Source organism: Lutra lutra, chromosome 6 (genome assembly GCF_902655055.1).
Source record: "Lutra lutra chromosome 6, mLutLut1.2, whole genome shotgun sequence".
Lineage (NCBI taxonomy): Eukaryota > Metazoa > Chordata > Mammalia > Carnivora > Mustelidae > Lutra > Lutra lutra.
The window spans coordinates 50,006,604-50,021,925 of record NC_062283.1 but is presented as its reverse complement, the minus strand read 5'-3'; the positions used below and the strand labels follow the sequence as shown (position 1 = coordinate 50,021,925).

Below are 15,322 nucleotides of genomic sequence, written 5' to 3'. Positions count from 1 at the left end.
AAATCCCGTATGGGGCTCCTTGCTCAGCGGGGAGCCTACTTCTCCCTCTGCCTGTTCTGCCTGTCGCTCCCCCTGCTTGTGTTCTCCCTCTGACAAATAAAATCTTAAAATAATAAAAAATAAAAGTGTTATTGGAAAAAAGTTAATAACATTCTAGAAATAAAACACAAGCTCTCAAACTGGAAGCTGATGGGAAGAGAGAGATGGAGGGTGGTAAGGGTGATAAAAATCATGTAAATAGGACAAATTATCTGGGAAGGGGAATAGTTACCAACTAGCTATTACTAGGAAACTAGGTTTTAATTTATATACAGAAATATGATGACGGCTATCATTATGTAAACAGGAATATAATTTCCAGGGAAACTGGTACAAGAAGAAAAGGAAACAATTCCAAACAAAGATAGAAAACCTAACAGTAATAGTTATAATTGTAATGAAGAACAAGAAAGCATGATAAAAAGAGAAAACAATGCAAAGAAAGAGTCCAAACATATTAGCAATCATAATAAAGTTTTCTGGTCTTTAGAATTTAGAAATTTCAAATTGTAGGGTTTTGTTTTAAGCTTTTATTTATTTATTTGAGAGAGAGAGAGAGAGCAAGAAAGGGAACACAAGCAGGATGAGTGGGAGAGGGAGAAGCAGGCTCCCCGCTGAGCAAGGAGCCCACTATGGGGTTCGATCCCAGGACCCAGGGATCATGACTTGAGCCGAAGGCAGATATTTAACAACTGAACTACCCAGGCACCCTGTAGGGTTGTTTGTTTGTTTTTTAAGATTTTATTTATTTAGTGGGACGCCTGGGTGGCTCAGTTGGTTGGACGACTGCCTTCGGCTCAGGTCATGATCCCGGAGTCCCAGGATCGAGTCCCGCATCGGGCTCCCAGCATCTCGGGGAGTCTGCTTCTCTCTCTGACCTTCTCCTCGCTCATGCTCTCTCTCACTGTCTCTCTTTCAAATAAATAAATAAAATCTTTAAAATAAATAAATAAATAATTTTAAAAATTTAAAAAGAAAAAAAAAGATTTTATTTATTTAGAGAGAGAGTGCAATCAGACGGAGGTACAGAGAAAGAGAATCTCAGGCAGACTCCAAGCTGAAAGCTGAGTGCAGAGCCTGAGGTTGGGGCTTGATCCCAGGACCTTAAGACCATGACCCGAGCAGAAGCCAAAAGTCTGACACTCAACTACCTGAGTTACTCAGGTGCCCCAGTGTGGGGTTGTTTTTTTTTTGGGGGGGGGTGTATTTTTTTATTGTTTTTTAAGTCTACCCACATGCTGCTTACAAGAAACCCACCTACAACACTTGTTAAGTGCCAAGAATAAGTCATATCAGACTGACCTGGACTTCTCTGATGGGTGTACTAAGAGGTCATCGGATGAATACTCTGCTCAAGAGATTTCAAAATGAGAACAGATGAAACGTAAGCTTAATATAAAACTAAATGGCTCCCCAGTGGAAAGTTAAGACCTGATGCCAACATGGTGGGAGATTTCTAGTGATGTTTTTAGAGTACTGACACTTGCCCAGCCCAGTTAACTGGTTACTCTTCATTTGGGTAAGGGCAACCATGACCTGCAAATCACAACTCCACACAAAGCAGAGCTAAGAATGATCTCTGACTGAATGAAAGACCTTACTGAAAGATCTCACCTGGATAAATAATGGGCCAATTGCCACAAGATAAAATTCAATAGAAACATACAAAAGTCCTGGGAGCCCAAATCTGGATGGTAGAATGCTCAATAGGAAGCTGCTGGCTTCACAGCAGGAGATCTGAGGAGACTACAAGGTCTTAGCTAACGGTAAACTGCAGTCATTATTGTCAACTGGATGCCAACAATTAGTTTGCTCTTGGGCTACACCCTCTCTATTCAGCAATGCTGTGATCAGGAAGAATCAAACCTCAGTGGATCTAGAGAAGGCTGACCAGACTGGAGACATAACTGCAAACCACTGCAAAAAAAGCAGCAGTTTTAGAATATGATGTCCCACTTGTCTTCAAATACTGGCAAGACTGCCACGTGGAAAAGACATTAGGCTTCTCCCCATCACTCCCAGAGTACAGAATTAGGACCAATGCCTGGAAACTCCAGGAAGGAAGTTTTCAGTTTAATTTCATTTTAAAGAGGTTTTAATAGATGGGGATGTCCCTCAAACTGAAAGTTTCCCATCACTGGAGGTGTCTGGAATAGGGCAGTATGTTCATTAAGTACACTATCGGGATAAGCATTATTGGTATCAACAATATTTATACTGTAAACAATAATTATTCATAAAATAACTTCCAGCCCTGTGACTTAGGTTGACTAGAGTGTCTAAAGCAATCATTTGTCCAAACTGAACCATGCTTCAAGAAGCAGGTTTAGGTCACCTGGTGGCTCAGTAGTCAAGCATCTGCCTTCGGCTCAGGTCAGGATCCCAGGGTCCTGGGGTGGAGCCCCTCATTGGGCTCCCTGCTCAGTGGGAATCCTGCTTCTCTTGCTCCCACTCCCCCTGCTTGTGATCCCTCTCTGACCACCTCTCTGTCAAATAAATAAATAAATTTTTAAAAAAGCAAGTTTAATCCCCACCTCTTCTACAAAGCATATCATGACAAAAAACAAGACCACACCTTCTACAGTGCCTATCTCCAGTATTAGACCATTTAGAGCTCCATTACATTCTTATTTTGCCTCCTAAAAATTATATTTGAAATAGTTCATCTCCCAATGGTACCACAAGCAACCTGGGGTCATAACCAACCTCAATCTGTCAGGCACCCTGGTAGACACTGAAATGAAACTTGCTGACTCATCATTTCTTCCCCACCCCCCCCCCCCTTCATATAGCAGACGGCCAATGTTTTTGTAATCACCAACATCTGCTCATTGTGAAAATAATGAAATACACAGTAATGCCTTCCTTGGGAGAATATCTCCCTTCCTGCTTGATATACCAAAATTATTGCATTTTTTGCATTTAAAACTTCCCAACTCCTTAGTAAGAACAATGCTAGAAACTAACTGATATCAGGGCACCTGGGTGACTCAGTAGGTCTGACTCAATCTCCCTTTGATTCAGGTTATAATCCCAGAGTCCTGGAATTGAGCCCTCTTTGCTCCACAGGGAGTCTGCTCCCTCTCCCTGCCACTCAGCCTGCTTGTGCTCCCACTCACTCCCTCTCTGTCAAATAAATAAAAATCTTAAAAAAAAAATTAAGAAACTGACTGAAACCTATTCCTGCATATTTTGAAGGTAATAAAACATGCCTTCTTCCTTTCCCCTTTTTTTTTTAAAGATTTTATTTATTTATTTGACAGAGAGAGATCATAAGTAGGCAGAGAGACAGGCAGAGAGAGAGAGGAGGAAGCAGGCTGCTTGCCAAGCAGAGAGCCCGATGTGGGGCTCGATCCCAGGATCCTGAGATCATGACCTGAGCCGAAGGCAGCGGCTTAACCCACTGAGCCACCCAGGTGCCCCTTCCTTTCCCCTTTTAGCACATAACATATATCAATAGATGCCTCTAGGAAAACAGAAATCCCAGATTTTGAAGGAGAAAAGTCAAAATATGAAATTATCTGCAGAGTAATAAAGATTAGCAAAGTCTTACACTGTAGACAAGCAAGGCTACATGTTCCTCTTCACTGCAGCTTGAAAATACTATATCTCTGTACAAGTGCATTCCTTGAGGATACTGGGTTGGGTGAAACGGTCCAGCCTTGTCGAAGGACTGGCAGACTAAGACAGTGAAAGAAAGGAAGAGAAGAAAAAAAAATTTCTTCTCCAGCTCACTTTATGATAAATGCTCATCTTTGAGGATAAACTGGAAGAGGGGATAAAACAGAAAGCGTACATGTAGTTATTTTTTTAATTTAAGTTGTTAGAATTTAAGTTAAATTCGAAAATGTGAAATTATCATTGCTTCTCTAGTCTTATGCTGCTTTAGGCTCAAGGTCCAAAAAGATGGCAGGTTACTAGAAGGGAAATTTCAAATTCAACTTGGCAGCCATATCCAAGATGATGCAGAAACATTTAAAATGCATAAACTTGTTGCATTACTCAGGCTTAGCATTTAATAATGGGATAAGTCTGGCCAAAAGTTGTCCAATGTGAAATTACACTACCCAGCTAAAAATTAAAAATATTTAGAGGCATAGCTAAGGAAACACAGATGCACAAATGGCTCTAACTATCCTATATCGGTAATTGGCCAGACATTCATTTAACTAACTTAGAATGAAACAGAGATCAAATATAATCACATTTTTTCCCAGGGTTCTGACAGGTGTAGTCTAAAAATAGATTCTGATTTCCCGGTGCCTCCATAACTTCCCTCTGTCAAGTGTCAGTCAATTGGATTCAATTCAACATAGTTTTTGTTTGGTTCAGTTCTTTATTTAACAGACTATGTACTAAGTCCAAACACGCTGTAGGAACTTACTTACATACGTCATGTATGTGGAACTCACCACAATTTTGAGAACACAGATCCAACCACAGATACAAATAATAGACCTTCAGACTAGTAGATGTGGGGGCAACTGACCAGATTACAAACACAACAACCTCCTTAAAGCACCTACTACACCTAGCAATAAAAGAGGTTTCGGACCTACATGGTAGTGCAACGGACCCTGACATGGGGAGCATCCACGGAGAAATTTGCTAAGCGATTATGAGTCCTTGAGGACAAGGATCATAATTTATCGCTGCATCGCAGGATCTAGTTTAAACTACAGAAAGAGCTAAGACATATTAGCAGAATGGGTGGATTAATGCATACCCTATACAAATGCACCCAAGTGCAGGCTGCAACAGCACGGGGAAACCCAGCTGATGAAGCAAATCAATACCGAAACCCAGGGCTGCATCTGCCCATTGACACGGCTATCTTCTAATTTTCGCAAAGCTGTGCTAATGGGCCATCCATGGCCCTGACCAAAGAGATCTCTGCAATTGCTCAACCCAGAAGCTCAAGACAAACCGCTGATAGCTGCAAACAAGGCTGGAAGATACCCTCAATCCCACCAAACCATCATCACAGTGACCTTCTGGGACTGTGCCATATGGCAGAGGAGGATCATCTTGCAGACTCCACATCAACACTTACAGTCACAAGGTGTTCCTCCCAAAGGCCAATGTTACTGCCAGCTCTAAGAGACACCATCCCCAGCATCCATACTTTCTTCTCCCTCAGCCCTGTGTGAACAATGGTGAAAATCTGGATGTGGCTCTTCATGACACAGGCTGTACGGAGGATACCTCATCTAAAGTAGTAAGGTGGGGCACAGGGGTGGCTCAGTCAGATAAACATCTGACTCTTCATTTCAGCTCAGGTCATGATCTCAGGGTTGGGGGATCAAGCCCCATGTGGGGCTCCAGGCTCAGCACAGAGTCTCCTTACTACTCTCTCTCTCTCCTTCTCCCTCTGCCCCCACCCCTGCTCACATGTGTGTGCTCTCTCTCCCTCTAAATAAATCCAAAAAATAAAGTAGTGATGTGTTTTCCAAAAGACAGACATCCAAGTCTCAAGTGTAAAAAAGCTTAGAAGTAGGGAGAATATTATACTTATGATAATAACAAAATTTAAGCTAAGTGGAGTACTTTTTATCTGCCAGGGACTATGCTGAGAGGTTTGAGTTATTCTACTTAACCTTCCTGACCACACAAAGAAGTAGGTCCTATGATCCCCACTTGACAGATGGACAAACTAAGCTTTAAAGAGTTAAATACTAGGCACAAAAATCATACAGGTGCTAAGTGTCAGGGCCATGACTACGAAATATCCATGATCGTAGTTAGCTATCATCGTACATGGCCTCAAGGTCTTAGAGTACAGAATATTCTTTTGGCATTCACAAGGAGTAATAAACTGATTTTCTGCTTTTACAAAAATATTTTGTATCATTTTAGCCATATTTTATTATCTGTAATTAGTGTCTGGTATTTAAAAGCACATCTGGTACAATAAGTACTTGAAGAATTAAATGAAGATAAATTAATTACACTGTAACATCATTATCTCTCATTGGAATGGAATTCAAAATTAAAATTTCAAATGTTTCCATCTACATAGCATGTAGTTAGGCATTCACTTTTGCATTATGAAAGTAAAACATGTATATTAAAAAACAGACAAAACAAAGAAAAGCAGAAAGAAAATATCTATCATTCTACAAACCAAAGACAACCGTTAACATTTTGAGAAACATGCAATTCAGAGCTCAAAAATATAATTTGATTACTCATATAAGCCTGATTTCTACCACAAAAGCCATAATTCAGAATCAGAAAAAAAATTTTTCAAGTGTTGAAAAGACCAATGAACATTTTTTTATGTAATTTCCACATGGAGGCCAAAGAAAATTTTGTTTAACCATCATGAAAAGATATTTACAATTTTCTTAAGATAAAAAGATCTGTTATTTCATTATTCTTCATTCACTACTGACCATTTTCAGTGAACATTCAAAAAGGATATTAATAGGAATTTAAGAAATGTGTCCTACATTTCCCAGTAGACTAATTTCCTAAAGGGTTTTACCCTTTATTGACCTAAACTGTCTGTATATATGTTCTAAGCTGCAATTCTTTACACGGCCCACAATGGCTCCAAACAGTGCTTGCAACCAAGGAAAAGAAAACAAACAGCAAAATGAAAAAGGACTTTACAATCACACCTGCCCAGCTGTCCCTTACTGCAGGCTTTTCTAAGCTACTAATTTTCATTCAGCTGGTGGCAGGCTGGGGTGAGAATCCAAGTTTCTTATTTCCTAGTCCAGAGCCTTTTGGGAAACAATGAGAGCATCTATTTATTTAGTATTTGACATATATTATTATTATTACTATTTAAATGGTAGTTTGGAAATGACACACAGACAGTAGGGACCTACTCGGTCACACTGCACACATCACTGGCTTGCCGCCACTAAATATACACAGAGTTTGAAGAAGGTTCCATGTACTTCCACTTCCTGGAGGGAGGATGAACGTCACCTTCTCTTTTCATTCCCACCCCCACCCCCATTCCAAAGGAAGCCAAGTAGGAGCTCTGCTTATAGCATTCTGGAGAAGACAGTTAGCATGTCATCCCTGCCGCCCACATTGTTGATTTCACTCTCTCTCATTTCAAACCTCAGTCCAGAGGTGTTAGCTCACAAGTGATCTGAACAGGAAGGGGACAGTAAAAGGGGAGCTGTAAAATGATGAAAAGGCAGACTGCCCAAGGCAAAGCAAATTTCTCCAGGGAAGTGGTGGAGTTTCCTGCGTTCTCAGGAACCTGGGTGTTTGTTTACCTTCTCCACACTGCCTCTCTCTGGAATAAACGCTCCACTTCTTGCTAAGATCTGCCTTCAAATCATACTCAACCCTTTCTAAAGATGGATCCATGGTCATGGTCGTTATGTCAAAGGAGAGTCAAAAATGGAGAAGAAATTAAGTGACGCATCAGGCTTTGCTTGATTTTTCTAAATTTAAATCAGAATTATGTTTGCCTTATATACTTTTTTCACTTAAAGATATTTACAGAATGTTATTTTCACATAATAAATTGAAGGGAGTTTTCCATTAAAAAAAAAGGGAAAGAAAACTGCCAACTGGCTATTAATAGACTTACTAAACTGAACTTAGCAACTTCTCTGAATCCCCATAGGGTACCCAAGCTCATGGTTGGCACTTAAGCACTATTTGGTGAATGGCTGAACACTTACAAAGAATGTTCTGGTCTTATCTCTAACATTCTACCTAATTCTGGATACTACCGGAAATCACAGGCCTAGACACACCCCATGAGGTGGAATAAAACTCTCTCTCCCTAATAAAGTAGCAAAATTCAGATATAACAAGGTTTAGAATTTTTGAAAATATGTATTTCGAAAAGTTGTTTCAATCACTGAACGACCTTTGGGTTTGAAAGTTACCGTGGAAATATAATACCCATGTTCTGAGTGTTTGTATTTGTCCCTATAACACTTTAAAAACTAAATTTCCAAAGAATATTCTTAAAAGTACAAAATTTCTCTAAAGCTCAAACTTCACTGGAACCTCTTTTTCTTTGAATTTTAAAAGAAAATTTTATTGGTCCTTTATCTTTTCTTGACACCAATAACTGTAAAAACAAAGTTAACAAACAGCATAACATTGCAATCATGGCTAAATTGACCTAGATCAAAACAACACAAGTCAAAACCAAAACTAAACACTGAATCAAACACAAGCAACTGGCAGGATTCCCAGAAGGTCACTAAACTTGGACTTGAGAAAACTATCAACGTTTCCTGAAATTTTTAGAGATATCCCTAAGTTTTTTCATTAGTAAAAACCAAAATGCCAAAGAAACAACAAAGAGAAAAAACTAAACTGAATCCTTAGAAAAGACAAACCTAGTAGGAAAAAATATCCCTTTCAAAATTGACAGCTATAAATTTATTTTCTTGGCATGGTGGACATATTGTTGGCAGTGGTTCTCCATTAAGGAAATCTTTTGAATAGATAACTCTGAAAGCAAACCGGGTTAAGCAGGATGGGTAGATCTATAGCATTCCAATAGCACTGTCTTTGATTATGCACCTCCCTCATATTATCTGATTTTCCAGAGGGCAAGGTAGTTGAATGAAAAATATTGAGTTGAACACAGGAACCCTGATTGGTCATCCAGTCCTACAACTAACTCTGCATAAGCCTTTAGCCCAGAATGATGCCTGTAAGCCTCTGTCTCCTCATTTATATTAGATCAATTATAATATCCCTTAGCACTCTAGAAATTCTAGGAGTACATGGGAATCCCACAGATAATAATGTATAGTGTTACAGGGCCTCTCTTTATAAAGGACATGATTACTCCTTTTCACAATAAATTAACCAAATTGATTACTTTTTTAATCAGCTTGGGTATCAACATTCTAAAGAACTGTGCTGGGTGTCTGGGTGGCTCAGTCGTTAAGCACCTGCTTTTGGCTCACATCATGATCCCAGGGTCCTGGAATCAAGCCCCACATTGGGCTCCCTGCTCAGCAGGGAGTCTGCTTCTCCTGCTACCACCCCCCCAACCCCTGTCTCCCGTTTGCTGTGACCACCCCCACCCCCATCCACTCTCTCTGTCTCTGTCTCTCTCTCAGATAAACAAATAAAATCTTTTTTAAAAAATAATAAAGAAAGAAAGAACTGTGCTCAGTGATAACTGATGTTCAGTCAAGTTTGAGAACCAGTAGGTCAAAGCAGGGATTCTCAAAGTGTGGTCTCTGGCCAGCGGCAGCAGCAGCATCTGGGAACTTTTATAAATGGTATTCAAAATGTTGTATTATTTTCTGAGAAACTTGAAATACTTCACTTATTCTGAAACAAATTCTCCCACTATCTAAAACAGAAAAACCATCAAATGAACATAGCCTAAGCTACTTTTTTTAGGATTCCATTTTTAAGAGGTGAAAACAGAAAAGAGAGCCTCAGCTTAAACCATTCATTAAGTCCAAAGTAAAATAACAGCAAATTCTTATTAAGCATTTACTATGAGTCAGGCAGTGTTAAAAGAACTTTATGTACATTAACACATTTACTCCATATAACAACCCTGCTGAGATAGGTACTGTTTTCCCAATTTTCTAATGAGGAAACAGAAGTAAAAAAATATATGCAACTTGTCCAACTTCAAACAATTCAAATACAAAACAAGACTAGGCAGTCTGGGGGCATCTGGGTGGCTCAGTGGGTTAAAGCCTCTGCCTTCAGCTCAGGTCATGATTCCGGGGTCCTGGAATCAAGTCCTGGGATCGAGCCCCTGCATCGGACTCTCTGCTCAGCAGGGAGCCTGCTTCCCTTCCCCTCTCTGCCTGCCTCTCTGCCTACTTGTGATCTCTGTCAAATAAATAAAATCTTTAAAAAAAAAAAAAAGACTAGGCAGTCTGACTATAGAGTGTCCCCAACCATAATATGGAAAAGAAAGTTAGGGAATTTGGCATCCATGGCTGATCTTGTTTGCATGAGACTAGACTACACGCCAAAAATAAACATTTCTACTTTGTTTCTCTCAAGAATGTAATGAATCTAGCTAAGGAATTACTATTGCATGCTAAGAAATATAATCCAAAGACAATAAATACAAAATAAAAACATGTATCCATTTCCACTGATGTGTTTTACTCACAAGACTTCCAAGATTGGCCTTAATAGTAAAACCATCCACTTTGGAACAACCTAGGGCCCTCAAAATGAACTAAATGAATGCCAGGTAATGCTCATCAAAACCTTTCTAAGTGAGCCAGGTTATGTAAATCAAGTGCAATTAGGCTAGCTTCTCTAAGACTATCTCTGCTCCAATGCTTATGCATGTAAGTGGAGAATTATAAATTCATTTTTTATTTTATGCATTGCAGTACTGATCATTCCTAATTGGCCATTCACTGCAACAGTGCTGCCACATCCTGTCACTGACAATTGCGACATTGCGGACTCTCTTAGCTCTTCAGATAAATTATCCAGAACACGTGATTTGATTCCTGAGAGTTTGAATTTGCTTCCACATGCCTTCATTTTTCCCATCAAGAGATGTACCTCTGATCTTTCCTTTTCATCCCCAAAGCTACTCTTCATTTCATACATAGTGAGTTAAAGAGAAAACCCTACTCAAATTAAATTGTAACGGCATTTAGTAACATTAAACTCTAATCATATTCATTTTAATAACATTCACTTGTAATGTCAAAAGTATCCTAATAGAGACTGATTGCCCGAATGAAGGAGTTTATATGCTGGAAGCTGCATTAAGTTTAGTCTCCAGGAAGTAACAGAAGATTAGTAATAGGCAGGTGTAACATCTTGAATTCCAAGAGTCAAGATGAGTTATAAAAAGGTGCTCTAAGTTAGAAATCTAATATTCAACTTATCATTGAAATCAAAGGATAATCAAGACTACATTCAAAATTACAGAATAATTTGGCATCCTTTTTGAAATTGATACCATGTTTTTTCACCAGAACTATTTGGTCCTAAGATGATCATCCAGATAAGTTCCAATCAAATGATATGCAAAGAATTGTTTTTTGGGTATGTGGTTTGAAGCATTTTGAAATTATCACAGTTAAGGAGAAAAAGAACTCTTAAATTACCTCACCTAACCCTTTTTGCCAGTTTAGGCCTATCCTTGCTCTGTATCCTCATTTTCCCTTCTCTTATATCCTCTTCAACAAACCGTCATGTAGCTGGATAAGGTTTCATTCTGTGCTCACTCTCAAGAACCTAAGAAATACCAGATGGTACTTCCCAAGTGGCTCTCTTGGATACCACAGCATGCCACCTTTAGATGCTCTCTTCCCATCTGAATTGTCTAAGGACTGATATTAAGGAGAACCAGATTTTAAGACTATTTAAATGTGAATGTTAATGGATTATAAAATCCACCATATAGTGAATGAAATACTTTACCACAGAGAGTGAATAAAGATCAAGTGATTTGAAGCTAATCAAGTAAAAAAAAATTCTAGAAAGTTCCATATAAAATATGCAATAAAATTATGAAGAGAATTTGAAAATATTCTTATGTTCACATTCTGGTAAGAAGCAAAAGCTATAAATCCTAAGGGTTAGATTTAATACAAAATCTGACCATGTTATCAACATACTTTTCATTTCAAGGCATTTGGGGATTAGAGATTTTTGTTCTTAGTGTGAGTGTGGTGTGTGTATATTTAATTTACTATTTTAAACACTTTAGAAGCATTATTTCACTTTACTCTGACAACAATGTGAGAACTATGAAGGATGCATTGTATTACTACAGTCCTCCTTTTACAGATGGGGAAACTGAGGCTCGGAGAAGTTATGCAACTCTCCCAGAGCAAATTTTGAATATGTTCCCATAGCATATTTTGAACCTGAGTCTTGACCCCCAACAAAGGCTCCTGTTCCTTAACCCTACCTGTATTTTCCCCAGTTCTCTAAACACAAGCTTAGTACCTGCCCCTCAAGAAGTCTATATATTGCAATCACAAACTGGCACAGAAAATGCCAGTTTGGGAAATAAACGTTTCCTGTACAGAAAGTCTTGCTACGGGTAGCACTGTGTTCACCAGGCACACATGGGGTGGGACTGGAGTCATGCCTATTCTAGCTTTTTATCCAACATCAGATTTTCTAATCCATTTAAGCCTGTTTGCAAAGTCATTCTATTTCTGTACTAATGACTTAGAAACAGCTGGAATTTTTTTTAGCCAAAATTTTCAAATCTCAGATCTCTATTAAAAGAAAGGAAAAAAAAAAAAAAAAAGGAGTCACTTCAGATAATCCAGAGACCTGCAATGCTGAATTTCCCTTTCACTCTGGAGAATTGGCATGAATCCCTTAAACCTCTAATTTAAAAAAAAAAAAAAAAAAAAAAGTCCTGTAATGTACACTGATGACAGGGATGATCCGGTATCATCTCATTGGGAGCCAAAGACTCATGTTATTACAACTAGAAGACTTATGTACATTTCTTCTTCGGCTTCAACTCCTAAAAAAAAAAAAAAAACCTAAATTCCTATTCTCTCCTAAAGTACACAGATTCTACCATGTAAAAATTGCTCAAGATGATAGCTAAGTCTCTACCCTTTACAGGATCCTCCAAAGTTCCCAGTGTGGTTTTTTTTTTGGGGGGGGGGGTTGTTTTGTTTTGGATAGGGTAAAACCCTACTGATGAACACCTAGGATTTTCTGAAAAGTGTTCCCTTTACTCCTGCCCCTGTGGAGGGGAATTTGCAGGTGTTTGCCCTTACCTTCACTGAGATCCAACCCAGTAGTTCTCAAAAGTAGGTAAACACAACCATCACCTGGAGGGTTCATGGAAACACAGCTAAACCTTACTCCCAGAGTTGTGGCCTGGGCTCTAGATCCTCCCTTAAAGTTCCCAGGTGATGCTCATACCGCTGGCCAGAGATGACATTCTGAGAACCACTCCTTTAACTCACTGGTTCCCAAGCTGTTCTGCATGGAAATCACCCGAGAAGAGCTGTTTTTTCAAACGTGGATGCCCCCAAGTCCCATTCCTACAGATTTCTCATTTAATTGGTTTAGGGTGCTGCTCAAGTACCGAGTTTTTTAAAGTTCCCCCAAGCTTCTGTCCTGTGCAGCACCACTAAAGAACCTTCTGGGCCAAATACATCGCCCACCGCCCTGTGCGCTCGCCCACGCTCCCGGCGCGCCACGTGTGGAAGCCACTGCCCCTTCCAAGGGGACGATGGGTTCAGGGGCGTACATTGCCACGCAATAAGAATTCCCGGGGCCAAAGACCCCGCGGCACAAACCAGCTCCCAACGAACCTCCCATGATTCAGGAACACCCAGTAACTTTGTAGGACAAATCCTGTCATCCCAGCCTCCAGCCTGGATGCAGAGTTGATTTCTGGGTTCACCAAGCGCTTCAGCGCGGGGAGAAAATGTCAAACTGCAGCCCCGGGACGGCTAGCCTTGAAACCCCTATTTGTTACTCTAGCAGAGAGAGGGGAGAAGGCGCTGTCACCTTACCTGGCGCGGCGTCCAGGGTCAGGGTGGCGGTCGCAGCCAGCAGCGTCTTGTACCAGGGCTTCGGGGGGCGTCCCAGGCAGCGACCAGCCCCAACCCGGGCAGAATCTGGGCTGAAGAGGGTTTGCTACCCTCCGTCCGGAGCCCGGTTGCCCCGTCGCCCCGTTCGCCGGCAGTGGCCAGTGCAGAGCGCCTCGGCTCCGAAGCTCGCTCTCGGCCCCCCTGGAGGCGGAGCCCGGGAGATAAGGTTAGCACTCCCGCCCCCTTTCCGGTGCGCAAGGCCAGAGGGTGGGTTTTGGATCGCGATCTGCCAGTGCGAACTGCTAATTAACCCTGGTGAAAACACGCTCAGCTCGAATCCTGCCAGGACCAGAGGCTGAGCGACGGGAGAGGCGGCTGAGGAGCTACCCCGGAAGCGGGAAAGATATAGGGGCGCGGAGGGTGAAAGGGAGAGCACCGGAGGAGGCGAGCACCTGCGGCGCGTTGCAGCACCGATGAGAGGTGCTACCTTCCTTAGCCCGTGAGAACGGCCCCCAGAGGGCGCCAGGGTCTGCCACCCTGGTCCGCCCAGCCGCTGACTGTTGTACCTGCCCTTAACCTAAGGTAATAGCTGCCCGAAAACCTGAGAGGAGTTCACTTTCAAATAGGTAGGCAGTTACCTTTGAGGACCTGGAAGTTACAGGAAGTTCTGGAATAAGGCGACGGCCTATGAAATAAAGGAGTACTCTGTTGCTCTGCCCATTACTAACAGAGCACCAGAAAGTTCCTTAACCTTCACGTGCTTAGACCTCCCATGTGCACTGGACTCCCCTCTTACCCCCCTCACCTGTCACTTTCTCCACTTCTCACTCTGCTTTATCCCCTTACCCCCTCCCCCGTATGGCCTGCTTGTCCTTCCTTATACACCCCAGTATGTTGTTCTCTCCCTACTTCATCTACCTCCAAAGCTCTGTCTCACACCTTATCACAGTTGCCTGCTTCCCTTTATTCAGGTCTCAAACGCCCCTTCCAGAGTCCTTCCCGCATACTCCATCCAAAGGGAACTCCCACAACCATTCACATCCCCAAACCCCACTTCATTTTCAACACATTACTTATCATTCCTTGAAAGTGTATTTGTTCTATTGCTTTGCATCCATCTCAAGAGAAGCGTCCCGAGAAAAAAGAATTGGTCTTATGCCTAGCTTTACTTTCTGCATCTAGAACACTACCTGGAATATAGTAGGTGCTCAATAAATATGGGCTGAGTGAATGCGTGACTCAATTTCTCCCCAGGGGAGAGCCTTCACAAAGAAATGCCTGCCTGCCTTCAACAACTAAATCCTACTAAGTTCAGGTCAAATACAATCATCTTGGGATGATTATCATTTTCTGCATTTCCTCATTCATTTCCTCATTCATTCATTCATTTCTGCATTTCCTTATTGGTTCATGTTATAGTCCATTAGTATTCAGAAATGTTTCTTCCTGATCATATCAATGAAAATATGACAACTTCCCAATATGGAGATATAGATAGCAGCCATATATATACAGTACTTTTCTGGGGAGAGAGGTACCATGACTTTTTAGTTTCTCAGACATGACCCTCTTCTTTTCATGTACTAAGAGGTTAAAAGCCACTCATGTATTCCCATGTCTATATCTCCAACCCAGGTCTCTTTCCCTAACTTTTAGCCAGTATCCAAAGTGTCTGCTGAACATCTTCATTTGTATGAATGGCAAACACTTCAAATATAATGTGGTCAAGCCTGAGTTATTATTTATTTATTTATTTTTATTATTTATTTATTTACTTATTTTTATTATTTTTCTGTTCTCCCTCTTAAAAACCTGCTCCTCCTCTCTGA

At 40.9% G+C, this 15,322-nt stretch overlaps 1 protein-coding gene across 2 annotated transcripts in view; it reads right to left on the bottom strand.

The window, feature by feature from the left end:
• Positions 1-13,925, bottom strand: part of COL21A1 (collagen type XXI alpha 1 chain) — a 203,497-nt gene extending 189,572 nt beyond the window's left edge. The window contains exon 1 of one of the 2 annotated variants that reach the window (XM_047734032.1): positions 13,476-13,925. The gene's annotated coding sequence lies outside the window, so the exon portion shown is untranslated. The remainder of the gene's footprint in view (positions 1-13,475) is intronic. The other variant, XM_047734033.1, reaches the window with a different exon arrangement.
• Positions 13,926-15,322: the final 1,397 nt, after the last annotated feature.